The sequence below is a fragment of the Drosophila miranda genome, chromosome XR, assembly GCF_003369915.1.
Source record: "Drosophila miranda strain MSH22 chromosome XR, D.miranda_PacBio2.1, whole genome shotgun sequence".
Classification (NCBI taxonomy): Eukaryota; Metazoa; Arthropoda; class Insecta; order Diptera; family Drosophilidae; genus Drosophila; species Drosophila miranda.
The window spans coordinates 19,931,260-19,945,557 of NC_046674.1; the positions used below are offsets into that span (position 1 = coordinate 19,931,260).

A 14,298-nucleotide genomic window follows, 5' to 3' on the forward strand; every position below is an offset into this window, starting at 1 on the left:
GGCGTTTGTGGAGGCGTGACTGGTCTAAATTGGGTTTTTATGATGTGTCTGTAATCATAAAATGCTTTGAGGGCAAGTATCAAGCATTTGTTGAATGTCCCCCGAAACCTGAGGAGAGCCGAAACGATACCTGACGATTATTGAAAAGGCCTTGTACATGGCCTGTACATAGAGGATGGAGAAGTTCAAAGTAAATTGAGGGGATAATAGACAGATAGAAGCACTTGATGCATTTCTATGGCTGGGATTCCCATATCCCAAGGGATATTTCGAGTATTTAAAACTAAAATGAATAAGATTTTAATGGGTTTTCAGCTCGAGGAAGTATATATTTAGATCTAGTGGGGGTTGTTTAAGGACGAAAAGGACACAAATTTCATGGTTTCCTCTCCCACATACGAACATGTATCAACAGGCCAGGGAATTCAATATCAATCCACAATTGTTATCCCTTTCTCCTCTCAGAGGCCCACCTGCCTTGCCACTTCCTGGACAAATTACCCCATCATATGGTCCCTCCCCCCCCACATCAAACTTGAAGTTGGCATGCCCCAAACTGATTATCCTCCCGGACTGCCACTCTGCCACTCTGGCCCTGCAAATGATTTCCTAGCACGCTTTTGGGCGCTGAGCCTTTTCGAGGCTAAAAAATAAAATGTGTTCCGCCTAGTTGGGTGTTTTTGGGTGTTTTTTTTTTCACTTATGGGCTTCTTTTTCGGGTAATCACAATCATTAAAATAAATAATATACAAACAAGGAAGGACGAGGACCGTCCAGCCTGCTACGCGGCGATGCCTCTTCATCCTTTTCAGCTTTTTGTTTGTTTCCTTTTGGCCTGCCTTTTGCCATTTAAATTTCAACTCTAATTCAATTTCTTTTGGCGTTGAGTTGGCCCTTTTTTCTACCGTGTTTCTGCCGTGTTTCTACCGTGTTTTTGCCATGTTTCTGGCCCGTCTAGGCTGCCCGGGAAAAATATCAGAATCAAGGAAATTTATTTGAGTTGAAGGAAAAACGTAAGCATGATTATTATGAAGCCACTGAAAGTTAATTTTATTGCAGGCCAAATGGAAAAGAGGACGGAATGGAGTTTCCAGGGGGGGTGGGGAGACGGGAGACGGCCGATGGGGGCTGTGTGAGGTGAGAACTAGTCAAGCGCACATTTGGAGCTTGGCCTGGGCTCCCTTCTGCTTTTACTGTTTGCTGGAGTGAGAGCCAGTACGTTGCATGCTTCAATGGTCGCGCAAAACATGCCATCATCATCATCATCATCAAAGGGAAATTAACCTAAACGGCCATGAAGCTGGCACTGGCAGTGGCTCTGGTTCTGGCCTGGCCTGGCCTGGCTCTGGCCTGGCCTGGCTCTGAGGCTGCCTCTGACTCTGCGGCGGCTTTACACGTCCAACGACCACAGACTGAACAACTGCTAACCCGCATTCTTGCTGATTATGAGGTTCACTTTCAGTTCTGAACTGCAAACTGCTGTGAAAAGTCTTCCTTCCTTCCTTCCTGACTGCCTGTGGGCCTGCCCTGCCCTGCCCTGCCTCTGACTGTTAGTTTGTCCAACCCGACTCCAAGGGATAGCCATGGATTGCCGTTGATTTGGTTGCTAATTGTGCCCCTCTTCGGCTTGGTTTAACTCCGCTAATTGAACTACTCTTGCCAGCCTCTGAATGCCCCCTGAAAGGTGTTTACTGAGGCGAAGTTTTTGGAGATTTGCCATGTGATTGCCTGGCATCGGTGCTTCATGCTGCGATTGATGCCACAAGGGTTTTTCCAGCTTGTCAGCTGTCTTTGAGCGAGTAATCGAAACGGATTGCTTGCCCCATTCAAATGCCACACGTTGAATGCAATGTTGAATGTTTTCAACCGAGCTTTGAGCTGTCGGTCCCCAGAATCCAACAACAAAATACACAGCGGAAAATACTTGCTTTTCGGGCTTTCTTCAAGTCTGGCTGTAAATTTCGTGCCTTTTCTATTCATAGTTGGTCCGTCCCGGTCCCTTGTGGCACACATTTGCGGCACAAAGCGTTTTGTGGCCTGTGTCCCTTCAGCCGCCCTCTAATTACCTCTGGAGGGTGTCCGAAAAATCTGCGCCCGCTTCGGGGCCCAGAAGGAGGACTGTGGCTTGGCTTCGCGGCTGACACTGTTTAGACAGTGGATTCAGGGATCCGCAGCACCGTGTTCACCGTTAAATGAAGCAAGTGCACACAAGTCCGGGGGGGCAGGCAGCACGGGGTGGTGGCACGGGCGCCTGGCCTTATTAAAGGATTTTGTACTTAACGCCATGTTGAGCATCGCATCGCATCCGAAGGTGAAACAAGCAGCATATTGATAAAAATAGTCATTAAAAAGGGTTGTTGTTCCTGTTCCTGTTCGGGTGGCACGCCCCTCCTTCCACTGCCATGCACTGGCAACCTTTGTGCTTTTATAAATACATTTTAATTTAGCTTTGTGCATTGAAACATATTTAAATTAAGGAGCAGCGGCTTGTAAAATGCCAACCCCCCCCCCCCCCCCACGACACGACACGACACTTCTGTTTACCCACATGAGCAGAGCCGGGTAGAGTTTTTGCTCCGCTGCCGACTGGCTTTTGCCATTTTCCAATAGGGTTTTGTCATTGTCGAATGGGCAACGCCTTCGCCCGGACTGGCACTGGCACTGGCACTGGACTGGCACTGGACTGGACTTATTGGCGCTGCCAAGCGTGCTCCATTGTGAGAGGACCCCCGATTGTGCTCCGGCCCGGACTGCTCCGTGGTGGCGGCGTTGTCCAGCAGCCGCCCGCCTGTCATCCGTTCGATAAAATTAAAACGTCTGCTCATGTGGACGGATGCCGCTGCCGCTGCCGCTGCCGCCCGGGCCAAAGTTTGCTCCTTTGTTTATCGACTTGGTCGTCCTTCGCTCCACTTCCCTTTTGGCTCATTCGGCTGGTCGGATGCTGGATGACCTCATCTCCATATGCTGGATGGAGTCCCTGGGCACAATATCTGTCTCTGCGTCCGAGTGGATCCGTCCCAAAAGGCAGAAAGCGCCTTTCGATTAAGTATCGAAAGTATCCCTTATAACGATAACGATTGGCAGGAGTCCCTGGGCACAATATCTGGCTCTATCTCAGAGGGGATCCGTCCCAAAAGGCAGAAAGAGACTTTCGATAAAGTATCGAAAGTATCCCTTATAACGATAACGATTGGCAGGAGGCCTTGGACACAATATCTGTCTCTGTCTCCGAGTAGATCCGTCCTTTCTTACCTTCAATAAAGTATCGATAGAAAGTATCCGCTGTAGCGATAACGATTGTCAGGATGCCGAAATGTTAGCCAAAGGAACGATCTTCTTTAACAATTTATTTCGAATATCATTTTCAAAGAGAACCTCCCGATGCAACACTCTCCTGCGCTGAAAGGGTACTGTTTATTTGACCACTTATCTCTCCCTCCCGCTCTCGCTCCCTCTCTGTCTCTGTCTATGGCCACAAGTTTGGTCCTTGTTCCTTCTGCCTTGTTCCTTGCAGTCCCTTTGTAATTTGCATCAGCATCGCTTCGGGGATGGGTAGCTGATGAATTTACAAGCCATTTTTTATGGCAACAATTTGGCCAACTCTTCACTTCACTTATTTATCGATAATTGGAAACTGCGGCAACCCTGTCACCCCGCCAGCCTGCCAACAATAACGGTGGCTAAAAGGGGCAGAGCGAGAGAGAGAGAGGGAGAGAGCGTGAGAGTGAGATGATTTGCATATGGCACTCATTGACCACATTATCGGATAGCTTCTGGTTCCCGGTCCTTGTCGATGGGTCAATCCCTCCCCTCTCCCCGCCGACTTTGCAGTCCGGTTTGATACTCTCTCTCTCTCTCTCTCTCTCTCTCTCTCTCTGATTCATTGGCTGGTTTGCACAATGCGGGACTGAAAATGTCATTATTTCGCAAGCAAGCCAGCACGCAAGGAAGGAGCAGGAGCAGGAGCGGGAGGGGGAGTGGCAGTTTGCAACAATTCCTCACTCGTTGACAATAAACTCGGGGAGTCCCACTGCTGGGCTTTGCTGTGGCTGCTGCACTTTTCTGATAAGCGTTGATTCCACGTGCCGCTGCCCCCCTGCCCCCGTGCCACCGTGCCACCGTGCCCCCGTGCCAGTGGGGCACATTGTGTTGCATCGTCTGGCTGGCTAATGAGTTGCTAATTAGAGTTGTGTGTGTCTGTGTGTGTGTGTTTGTCGGTGTGTGATTAAAAGTGGCTTTAAATGAAAGCGTGTTGCCTGATGGCGGGCTCGAGCTGCAATTAGATGACGTGCCATGCAGTGGCCCCGGATTCGGTGAGTCATGGCCAAGTCTTGGATAGTCCCCCCCCCCCTAACCCCATCTGTACGCTTTAAAAGGTGCTTCAGCAATTAGTTGAAATTCAGGCGGCACTCGAAGGCGTCGTCCTCATTGGTTCCGGCTGATGATAACCACTCGATGCACAACCACTTGATTATCAGGCCAAATGCTTGATTTCCCTTCAAGTGCAGCACTCCTCTCTCTGCCTTTCCCAAGGCAACTTTCACTCAACCGCAGGGCCCTGGCCTGGGCCTGCCAACTAAGCCAAGTGAAAGCCCCACCCACTCAGCCCCAAAGCCCGCCCAATGCCATTTAAAGCGTGATTTTGTTGTTATCCGCCCCTGAAGATTCTTTTAAACGAGTACGAGTCTGCTGCATAATCATAATCATATAATTATAATCCTTTCGGATCGTGTAATTAAAATGTGTGCATATAATGCTTTCAATTATGAATGAGAGAGTGGAATGGTCATTGGGATAGGTGGGGGGAAATGGGGGAAATGTTATTTACATGTCCCTCTCTCTCTCCCTCTGTCTCTCCCACAGATGAAGATAAATTGAAATTTCATTAAGAAAGTTGTGCTATAGGGAGAGATGGGCATACATATGTATGTACACTCGTAGATGGATGCTTTCCAGGGGCTCTTCACAGCCCTCTCTCTCGCTCTCTCTGTCTGCCGGTAGCCCCTCGTGTCACTTCAAAATTGAAATGTGTAATGGCTGACTTGTATTTGTGAGTGTATTTGTGTGTAACCGTGTCTGTGTGTGTCTCTGTGTGCCTGTGTGTGTGTGTAGGCGCACTTCAGCGACTTAATTGTGTCGCGTTAACGTCAAACACATGCAACAAACATGAGCAAACAAATGCCTTTCCGTGTGCATATGCCTGTATGACTGTGTGTATCACTGTGTCTGTGTCCTCTGTGTGTGTGTGTGTGTGTGTGTCAGGCACCGTGTTGACAGATTCAACCACCCAAACAAAAAGCCCGCTCCATACCCACCCTCGCCGCTAACATACAAAGCCACTCTTTTATTTTATTTTATAGAAGAAGCAGCAGGAAAAAAAAACTCGCTACCATACAAACACACACTCACTCAAGCGGCAAAACATATCCCGCACACATCCGTTATAGCCACGCCCCCACACCCACACCCACAACCCACAGCCACCTTTTGTTTGGGAACACGGCATCAGCCTCCAGCCCATTGCCACCTGTCATAAATTTGCATGCGCGCAAAAGGTTGAGCCCCATAAAACATATTTTCCTTAAACGAATTGAGCCGTTGACGAGATACCCTTTAAAACGAGAGCTCCACCATAGAAAAGATAGTGGAATGAGTGAAAGAATGAATGTATCGATAAGTTATCGCCCGCAGCTAGGAATCGATGAAACTCGATAGGCGCCCAACCCGCCGCTCAGGGAAATGCTGACTCATTTGGAGGGCAAATTAAACGAACAGGCCGGAGGAACCCCATCTGGGTTAAGGCAATGACATACCCTTTAAAACGAGAGCTCCACCAAAGAAAAGATAGTGGAATGAGTGAAAGAATGGATGTATCGATAAGTTATCGCCCGCAGCTAGGAATCGATGAAACTCGATAGGCGCCCAACCCGCCGCTCAGGGAAATGCTGACTCATTTGGAGGGCAGATTAAACGAACAGGCCGGAGGAACCCCATCTGGGTTAAGGCAATGACATACCCTTTAAAACGAGAGCTCCACCAAAGAAAAGATAGTGGAATGAGTGAAAGAATGAATGTATCGATAAGTTATCGCCCGCAGCTAAGAATCGATGAAACTCGATAGGCGCCCAACCCGCCGCTCAGGGAAATGCTGACTCATTTGGAGGGCAAATTAAACGAACAGGCCGGAGGAACCCCATCTGGGTTAAGGCAATGACGGGAACATTTTCGATAGGCTCTACAAACGAGTATCGCATAAAAGCAGCTGTTCCCCCACACACGCACACGTACCCTCAGAGGCAGAGGCAGAGTGAGAGGCAGAGGCAGAGGCAGACGATGGCTTATGCATAATAGACACACATACATATGTATGTAAGAGTATGAGTGTGTGAAGGAAAGGCTGGAAAATCCATTTCCATAACCTGGCTCGGAACTTCCATGGCGATTATGAGAATATGCTAAAAATACCGCGAGAATATGGAAATGTTCAATCAGGCGACTGGCCAATCGCCAGTGCGCATTGTGCGATGGAAATTGAATTTTCCCCCCTGTCTTTGGCATATGGGATGGTGATGTGTGTGTGCTGATAAGTTTTAAGCCTTCGAATGCTAAACAAAAGCTGACTTGGCAATCAATTAAGAGTCCCAGCTTTGTTTTAATGAACCTTTTTCTTTCCCTTTTTGATGGGTCCAGCCTGTTGCTGCATGGCAGGGCATCCGAAGAGGCAGAGGCAGCTTGCAGCTCAATCCACCTTCCAGCTGGCTTTTAGTCTCTGGATTCAAGGCCTGCTGCGGCCAGTTGACAGTTTCATTAGTTGGTTTACTAGAGGCGGAGGCGGAGGACTGGGGACTGGGACTGGCACTGGGATTGTTTGCATTGTATCGCCATGTTGTGCAGGATATTGGCTGGCATTCTCTCTGCTTGGGGCTGGGGTTGGGGCACACACATACTCGATACTCAATGTGGGTGGACGTCGTGTACTGCTGTTGGTAATGGAGTTGGTCTGTTGTCTTGTCTTGTTGTGGCATTCACCGGAAGTCAACTGATAAGTTTAGTTGACATGGCGCCCACTCTCCCACTTCCTGTCCCCCGTCCTCCCCCCAACCTCTCAAGTTTAACCAGCTGAAAGCTTTCATAAGTTGATATAAATCTGAAGTTCATCACAAAGCTGTCTGTCGGTTCGTCGGTTGCTTTGTGTGTGGTTTATTCAATAAACCGAACTATGGCAAAAGTTTGATGAAATAGTAATGGACCTGCCAGCCGGGGCTAATCCTGTCGCAACCTGAAAACTATACCCATTGCCAAGCCTTTCGAACGGGCCCCCAAATCCCACAAACAATCATTGACAATCCCCCCAATCCCGGGCCTTACACAATCGAACACGTCTAACGCACAGCAGACAGCATATTTTCGGTTCGTTTTGTGATCACGAGCCTTCGCTCTGGTGACCCATAAAAAACGGTCAGCCCAACTCCCAAAAGTGGAGTACCCTACAGGTCCGAGGGCTCTGCATCCATCTGTTGACCAAGAAGGTATCCATGCAAAATTGAACAGGCTCTCCTGCCTGCTGGCTCCTGTCAGATGCAAGCCACCTGAAGGCGTGGACCGAACAACCCCACTCCAAGGACCAACACAGCATCCCATTGTTCTTCCGCCACTCGTCCTCTCTTCCCTCTTACCGCTCTCTCCTCTTTCCGTCTTTCTGCATATGCATGAGCTTTTTCTGTGGACTGCCTGGCTGGGCAAACACGCAAATGTAGTCGCCGCCTGACCTGGCACTCTCCCCTGTGTGCATGTGCCATGGTCATCATCGAGAGAGTTTGCCATACGACCCACCCGTGTTCGTGTGTGTGTCTCTGTGTGTGTAGGTATGTTTGCCTACGCCTATAAAAGTGAACGGAAGTTAATACGTTTACCGTTTGCTTTTACCCTTCAGCAGGCAGGGTGTGCCGGACAAGGCACAGAGCACTCGACTTCTCAGATGTCCCACTACTGCTATAACAGCGGGTTATTTGTGCAGTGAAGGCTTTTTTGGAAGGGCATATATATTACACCCAAGAATGTTTCAATATTGATGTATATTGTAGTTTGTTTATCAAGTTTTAAGAGTAAAATTCGGAGTATTCGGAGTCTCTTAAAGATCTGGTTTTGGATATAGAAAATATGAAGATATGAAAAAAAGGGGGACAGAAAATTCCTTAAACTGTGACTCTTGAGTGCACAAGTCACTGAATGAACTACAATCCATTTGAAATAGGTTTTGCCACAAGCTCTGGGAAACAATCAAAATAAATTACAGAAGGGGTATTTAAAGCAGGATAAATGTAGGTTTTACAACTGGAATATGGACAGACGATTTGATTATTACTTGATTACTTTTTTAGCAATTTGCAGACACGTTGCTTTCAGGAGTGTTTCAGTTTAACCTCAAAGATCGTTTCATTCGAGACACCCTTTTGTTCTAGAGACACCCCAATCCCCAGCTTTGAATTAAAGTTAGATTAAAATGCCCCCCAAAGTATGCAACAGTCGCCGAATACAGCGTCCATAGAACGCTCAAAGCAGCGCATCAAGCAGGGCATCAAGCAGTCGATCCTGAGCCGAGCAGACCCGGGCCCACCTATAGCCATCTCTGTCTAGCGCTGGGCAGGTGGCGCCATCTACATTGTTTCACTCTGGCGCTGTTGTCGCTCCTTGTCGTTGTTTTTGGGGCTCGCACACAGGACCCGGGATCCAGGACCCAGGAGCCAGGACCCAGGCCCCGAAATTGAATTGCGTTAATACGCTTATGGCATATACGATTATGGGAATGGCGAAGGGAAACGGGATATGGGATATGGGATATGGGATACGGGATACAGAAGAGGAGCCCTGGCCTGGCCTGGCCTGGCCGGACCTGGCCGGAAGCTGGACGGGACGGGACTGTAATAAATGGCCAGAATAAAAATGCATATGAAAATCTATAATAAAAATAGGCATCAAATGGAGATTAAGTGCAGGCCAGGCACTTGGGACTGGACCAGGTGGGCGGCGGACGAACGCCCAGGGATTCCTGGGCTTATACAACATTTATGTGTGCCCAAACATGGCCGTAATTGTTATGCCGGGCTTATGGATCTGTCCCGGTCCCGGGCCGATTCCGGTGTCCCCCTCTTGTTTATTCCGTTTATGGAGTGCCGGAGTGGCTCGAATGTACATACATAATTACTGCAAATTATAATGGCCTCCATATCGCAGGTCCTCACATTTGCTTAACATTTTTTTTCGTTTTCTTTCAATTCGGCTCTGGCATTCCGTATAAGCCAAATGAATCCGACTTGTTCATTGTCGTTGTCCTTGGGTGAAATTGCATTATTATGTACTCCCCCTGCCCCGCACTCCGGCACCCGCTGCGACTCTCTTCGACTGGAGCTGCCAGCTCCTTTGACATTTTCTTAATACACTAAAAGCCAACGTCATAGTTCAGAGTCGAGCGGCACTTAGTCAACGGCAAATGCAACTGCAGCATCCGCCACTCGTCCACTTCCTGCCATCCTGCCAGGCCCCCCCCCCCCCCCCCCCCCTATCGCTCCCCTGCTATCTGCTATCTGCTCTAAATGTGTGTGAGTATTTTTCTTCTTATAATATTTCCACTTTGATTCAATTTCTTAATACCTTTAAGTTAACATCCGCTTTGGCAGGGACCTTATTCTGCTCCACAGAGAAGACTTCCTGCGGTGGCCAGAGACAGAGAGAGACAGAGAGAGACAGAGAAAAGCGGAGGCTTCCTGTGAGCCGAGTGAGAGAGAGTACTTTGGCATTATCCTTGCAATCAGCGTAACTGTAAATCACACACACTCGCAGCGCCAGGACACTCGAGCGAGAACTGTTAAAATAGTTGACACAGAGAGCGAGCGAGAGAGAGAGAGAGAGAGAGAGAGAGACAGGCCGGAGACACAACTAAAAATGGCATCGGGAAATGATGCTCGCCTAGTTTGGAGCATCCTTTTGTATTATGGATGTCACTGTAACACGCCAGCAAACACTGCACACGCAGGACACACAATCCCTATGCCCCATCCCCCTTTACACTCGCACTTGTCCATCATCATCATCATCGTCGTCGTCGGTCGTCCTAGGCTCTGCCTTGCACTCCCATTTTCCTTCTCATTCTCCTAGTGCTTGTGCTTGTTCCTTTGGTCCGGACACCGCGTCGTCCGCATCGTCGCCACACTGACGGATATTCCGGTGCTTGTGTCAAACGCTTGTCATTTTATTCTGCCTGCCACACCCACACCCACAGCCCCACCGACACCCCCACCCACTCCCACTACAATCTATACTCTATACACAGTGCCACGCATCAGTTTGCTCCCTAGCTGGGGGCATAGAGCACACCGTCCTGGTCCCCCTTTTATCGGCTTAAAATGCGAAAATTGCAAATAAATACGCTAAAGTTGTTCTACTCGGAGCACTTTCCTTGGCACTGCTGCTAAATTATTTACTTGGTTTTTATTTGACGTTAAACGTTCGGGACGATTTCAAGCTTCGATTGTCCAAACCCTGCACGGAGCGTACACAGCGAGAAATGGGCCAAGAAAACCACTGCCCCTCGTAAGAGCTCTTCAGCAGGGGCTGTTCTACTGTGTCTTTCGTTATTGGATTCTGGATTCTGGATCCGACTCAGCTGCCCAGGCAGGCCCCAGTGCACTGTTCAACACTGAAATACTCCTCCTTTTCAACACTATCTTTTGTAGATTTCTTCGCCGTGTCGCTTCTCTCAGTGGCTGTGTGTAAGCTTTTGATACAAATAAATGCGTGCGAGATACAATTCTGATCGTTTGCTCAATGGCTCGTGCCATTTGCCATCCCGGGAGTCCCCCTCAATCTCGCACGCACACACAGAGTCCCCAACAAAGTCCCCCGCCGTAACACCCCAGTAGTTGGCCATGTTCATTTCGTGTGCTCGCGTTCCGTTCCGAGTGCTGTCCAAATAACGGCTGGCATCCCATCTAGCATCCATCGTTCGAGATTGCAGATGGAGAGTCGGAGGACCTGATGCACACCCGATGGAAGCTCCCCAATTTGGGTGCCTTGTTGTTTGACTTTGTGCCGTCGAAGTGGAGGTGAAATTTCCAGGGTTGCAAGTCCTTTGTTTGTTATCGATAAATATTCATTTACCCATCGATTGTTGGGCCAAACCTCCACTCGCTCCCACCCCCTGCCCCGAAGCAAGATCTGACAGGACCTGCGGCAAACCCCTGGCAAACGCTTTTCCGTGCGGCATGTGTCGGCGTTTGACACATTTCATTTCAAGTTTTTTTTGCACCCCCGAACACTCCCGCCCAAGCCATTGTCCACTCAAATGTGAAAAATCTATCCAGTTTGCATTCAATTTCCTAGTTTTTGTTTTTTTGTTTTGGGTCGATTTCCCAGCCACGTGCGCTCCGTGGCAGAACGGAGGCGAGGCGACCGAGGATGCGGCGAGGGTTAAGCAAACACAGCAGGAAGCTGTCGGCAAGGGGTTAAGGCGAGATAATTAGTTACTTTGTGTCCTTGTGGTTACTGGGTCCAGTCCCTGGCTCTACTCATCCCCCATCAACCATTCTCCCTGCTCCACTTCTATCTCCATTTTTGTCTGTGGAAGCGGATTTGTAGTTCTCGGCGCGTGCCTTAGTCCAGTTGAGGCCCAGGAATGGAATTGGAGTTGGAGGAGGACTAAGGGCGGACTAAGGGCGGACTAAGGGCGGACTAAGGGCGGACTAAGGGCGGACTAAGGGAGCACTGAGGGAGGTGTGGGAGCGGCAGCATTTGGTCTCTGTCTGTCTCGTCCTGGTATTTGTATTGGTTGAGTGTATTTGCTGATGCTCTCTACGGTCTGTAGGGTTAATTGAATTTGCTTTTGAGGTTCCTTTCTATCTGGGGGATACTAGAGGAGCGGGGTGGAGTGGAGCGGAGTGGAGTGGGGGAGTGTGGTGTACATCTACATACATTTAAAACTGATTTATAAATATTCATGAACTGACCTCACAATTGATTGCCGAAAAGGCGTAGGCACAAAAATTCAAAACATAAATGTTTTCCCCACAAAGAATTTTGAATTGAAAAGGGATCGAATGGGGAGCCTATCCACCTACGATTTAAACAATTGTTCGGGCAGGAAATAAGTAGATTGTAGGTTCCCTCCTTTAAATTGGTTGCGAATTAAGATTTTTGTATATCAAATGATAGTTTCGCAATCGATTTCCCTTTTCCAGTGCATTGATATCTATCGTTTCTATCGCCAACAATCGTCTCAATCGATTTCCTTTCTTCAGTGCACTGATATCTATCGTTTCTATCGCCAACAATCGTGTCAATCGATTTCCCTTCTTCAGTGCACTGATATCTATCGTTTCCTTCGCCAACAATCGTCTCAATCGATTTCCCTTTTCCAGTGCATTGATATCTATCGTTTCTATCGCCAACAATCGTCTCAATCGATTTCCCTTCTCCAGTGCACTGATATCTATCGTTTCTATCGCCAACAATCGTCTCAATCGATTTCCCTTTTCCAGTGCATTGATATCTATCGTTTCTATCGCCAACAATCGTCTCAATCGATTTCCCTTTTCCAGTGCATTGATATCTATCGTTTCTATCGCCAACAATCGTCTCAATCGATTTGCCTTCTTCAGTGCTTTGATATCCATCGTTTCCTTTGCCAACAATCGTCTCAATCGATTTCCCTTTTCCAGTGCATTGATATCTATCGTTTCTATCGCCAACAATCGTCTCAATCGATTTCCCTTTTCCAGTGCATTGATATCTATCGTTTCTATCGCCAAAAATCGTCTCAATCGATTTCCCTTTTCCAGTGCATTGATATCTATCGTTTCTATCGCCAACAATCGTCTCAATCGATTTCCCTTCTTCAGTGCACTGATATCTATCGTTTCTATCGCCAACAATCGTCTCAATCGATTTCCCTTCTCCAGTGCCTTGATATCTATCGTTTCCTTCGCCAACAATCGTCTGGCAGGGACCCAGGCCTGGGATTTTGATTTATTCGAATTGAAAACAACTCTACTTCAAATGCAATGAAATAAATGAAGTTAATTAAAAACCCGGCCATAATCCAATGAATTTTCTTTAAAAATTCCCAGCGCCAAATCTGTTTGTCATCTGTGTGTCTTATGCCGAATAAAATGCGCAAATATTTGTATTTAATTGAACTCTTAATCTGTCCCAGGCACTGGGGCGTGCGGAAAAGTCAAACAGATTTCCGAAAGCCAAGAGCAACAAAATGTTGCAAGTACTTGTGCATATGCATTTACTCGTAGAAAACTACGACGAAAACCACAACGGATATTATCCCTCTTTAGGGGTTTTCAGTTTTCAGTTTCCAGTTTTTGGTTTTCGGTTTTCGATGTGTTTTTTTGGTTTTATTCTGACTTTTCTGCTTTTGGAGTTCAAAAAGTTTTTTAGTTGGCCTTTTACAGCATTTTGCGCCAAGTTTGTGTGTGTGTGTGTTTTTTTTCGGCTTTCGGCTTTCGGTTGTGTGTATACAATTTTGTGGCAAATTAAATACACAAACGAAGCGTGCCACACACACACGGGCACACGCACACTCGAGCGATTCTTGAGCGCAGCAAAGTATGCAACAAAAAATTTCGGCCTCGCGCTTTGCGTGTGGCACATTTAAAGGCAAAAACCCTCCACAGACGAGCAGGAGGGTGGCGCAACCGCAGCTTTAATGCGAGGTGCGTGTGTGGAAAATCTGGTTGCAAATTAATGGGCGGGGGGGGGGGGGGGGCGGTGGGGCGGGGTGTGGGAGGGGTGCTTAGAAGTTGCTGTGAGCATGTGGGCAACATTTTAGCGAATTATGGTCTGAGCAGTCAATCAAGAAAATGCTGGAGTTGAACAAAAGCGGAAGTGGGGAGGATGTTGGGGCTGGTGCTGAGGGCAATGATTAATGGGTATTGCTAGATGAGATACATATATACACTTCCACTGATCTCCAAGAGCTGTAGAGATTGTTGTACTCAAGACCCTGCTAATAATCTGCATGTTTCTTTCTCCCCCACAGATCCACAAGCGATTGAAAAGTAAGTAAAAAAGTCCATAAATATGCCCACATATGGCATCCCAAAGTCTAGCGTCTGCGAGGGGTATCCACGGGCTGCGTCTTTCTCCCTTTGACAGACACAAAAGTTTCGCCTTCAATTTAGTTAATTAACGGGCTCACATGTCGACACATTTACCAGGAGCTGCTAGCGTCCCTTATCGCATTAACATCCTGCTCGGTCCTTGTCTGCGGGGACTGTTTAACGGTTCTCAACT

General features: G+C 47.9%; 1 protein-coding gene across 2 annotated transcripts in view; it reads left to right on the plus strand.

The window, feature by feature from the left end:
• LOC108152213 (poly(rC)-binding protein 3) overlaps window positions 1-14,298 on the plus strand; it is an 88,050-nt gene that overhangs the window by 15,489 nt on the left and 58,263 nt on the right. For both annotated transcript variants that reach the window (XM_017281374.2, XM_033386761.1), the window contains exon 2: window positions 14,045-14,063. The gene's annotated coding sequence lies outside the window, so the exon portion shown is untranslated. The remainder of the gene's footprint in view (window positions 1-14,044; window positions 14,064-14,298) is intronic.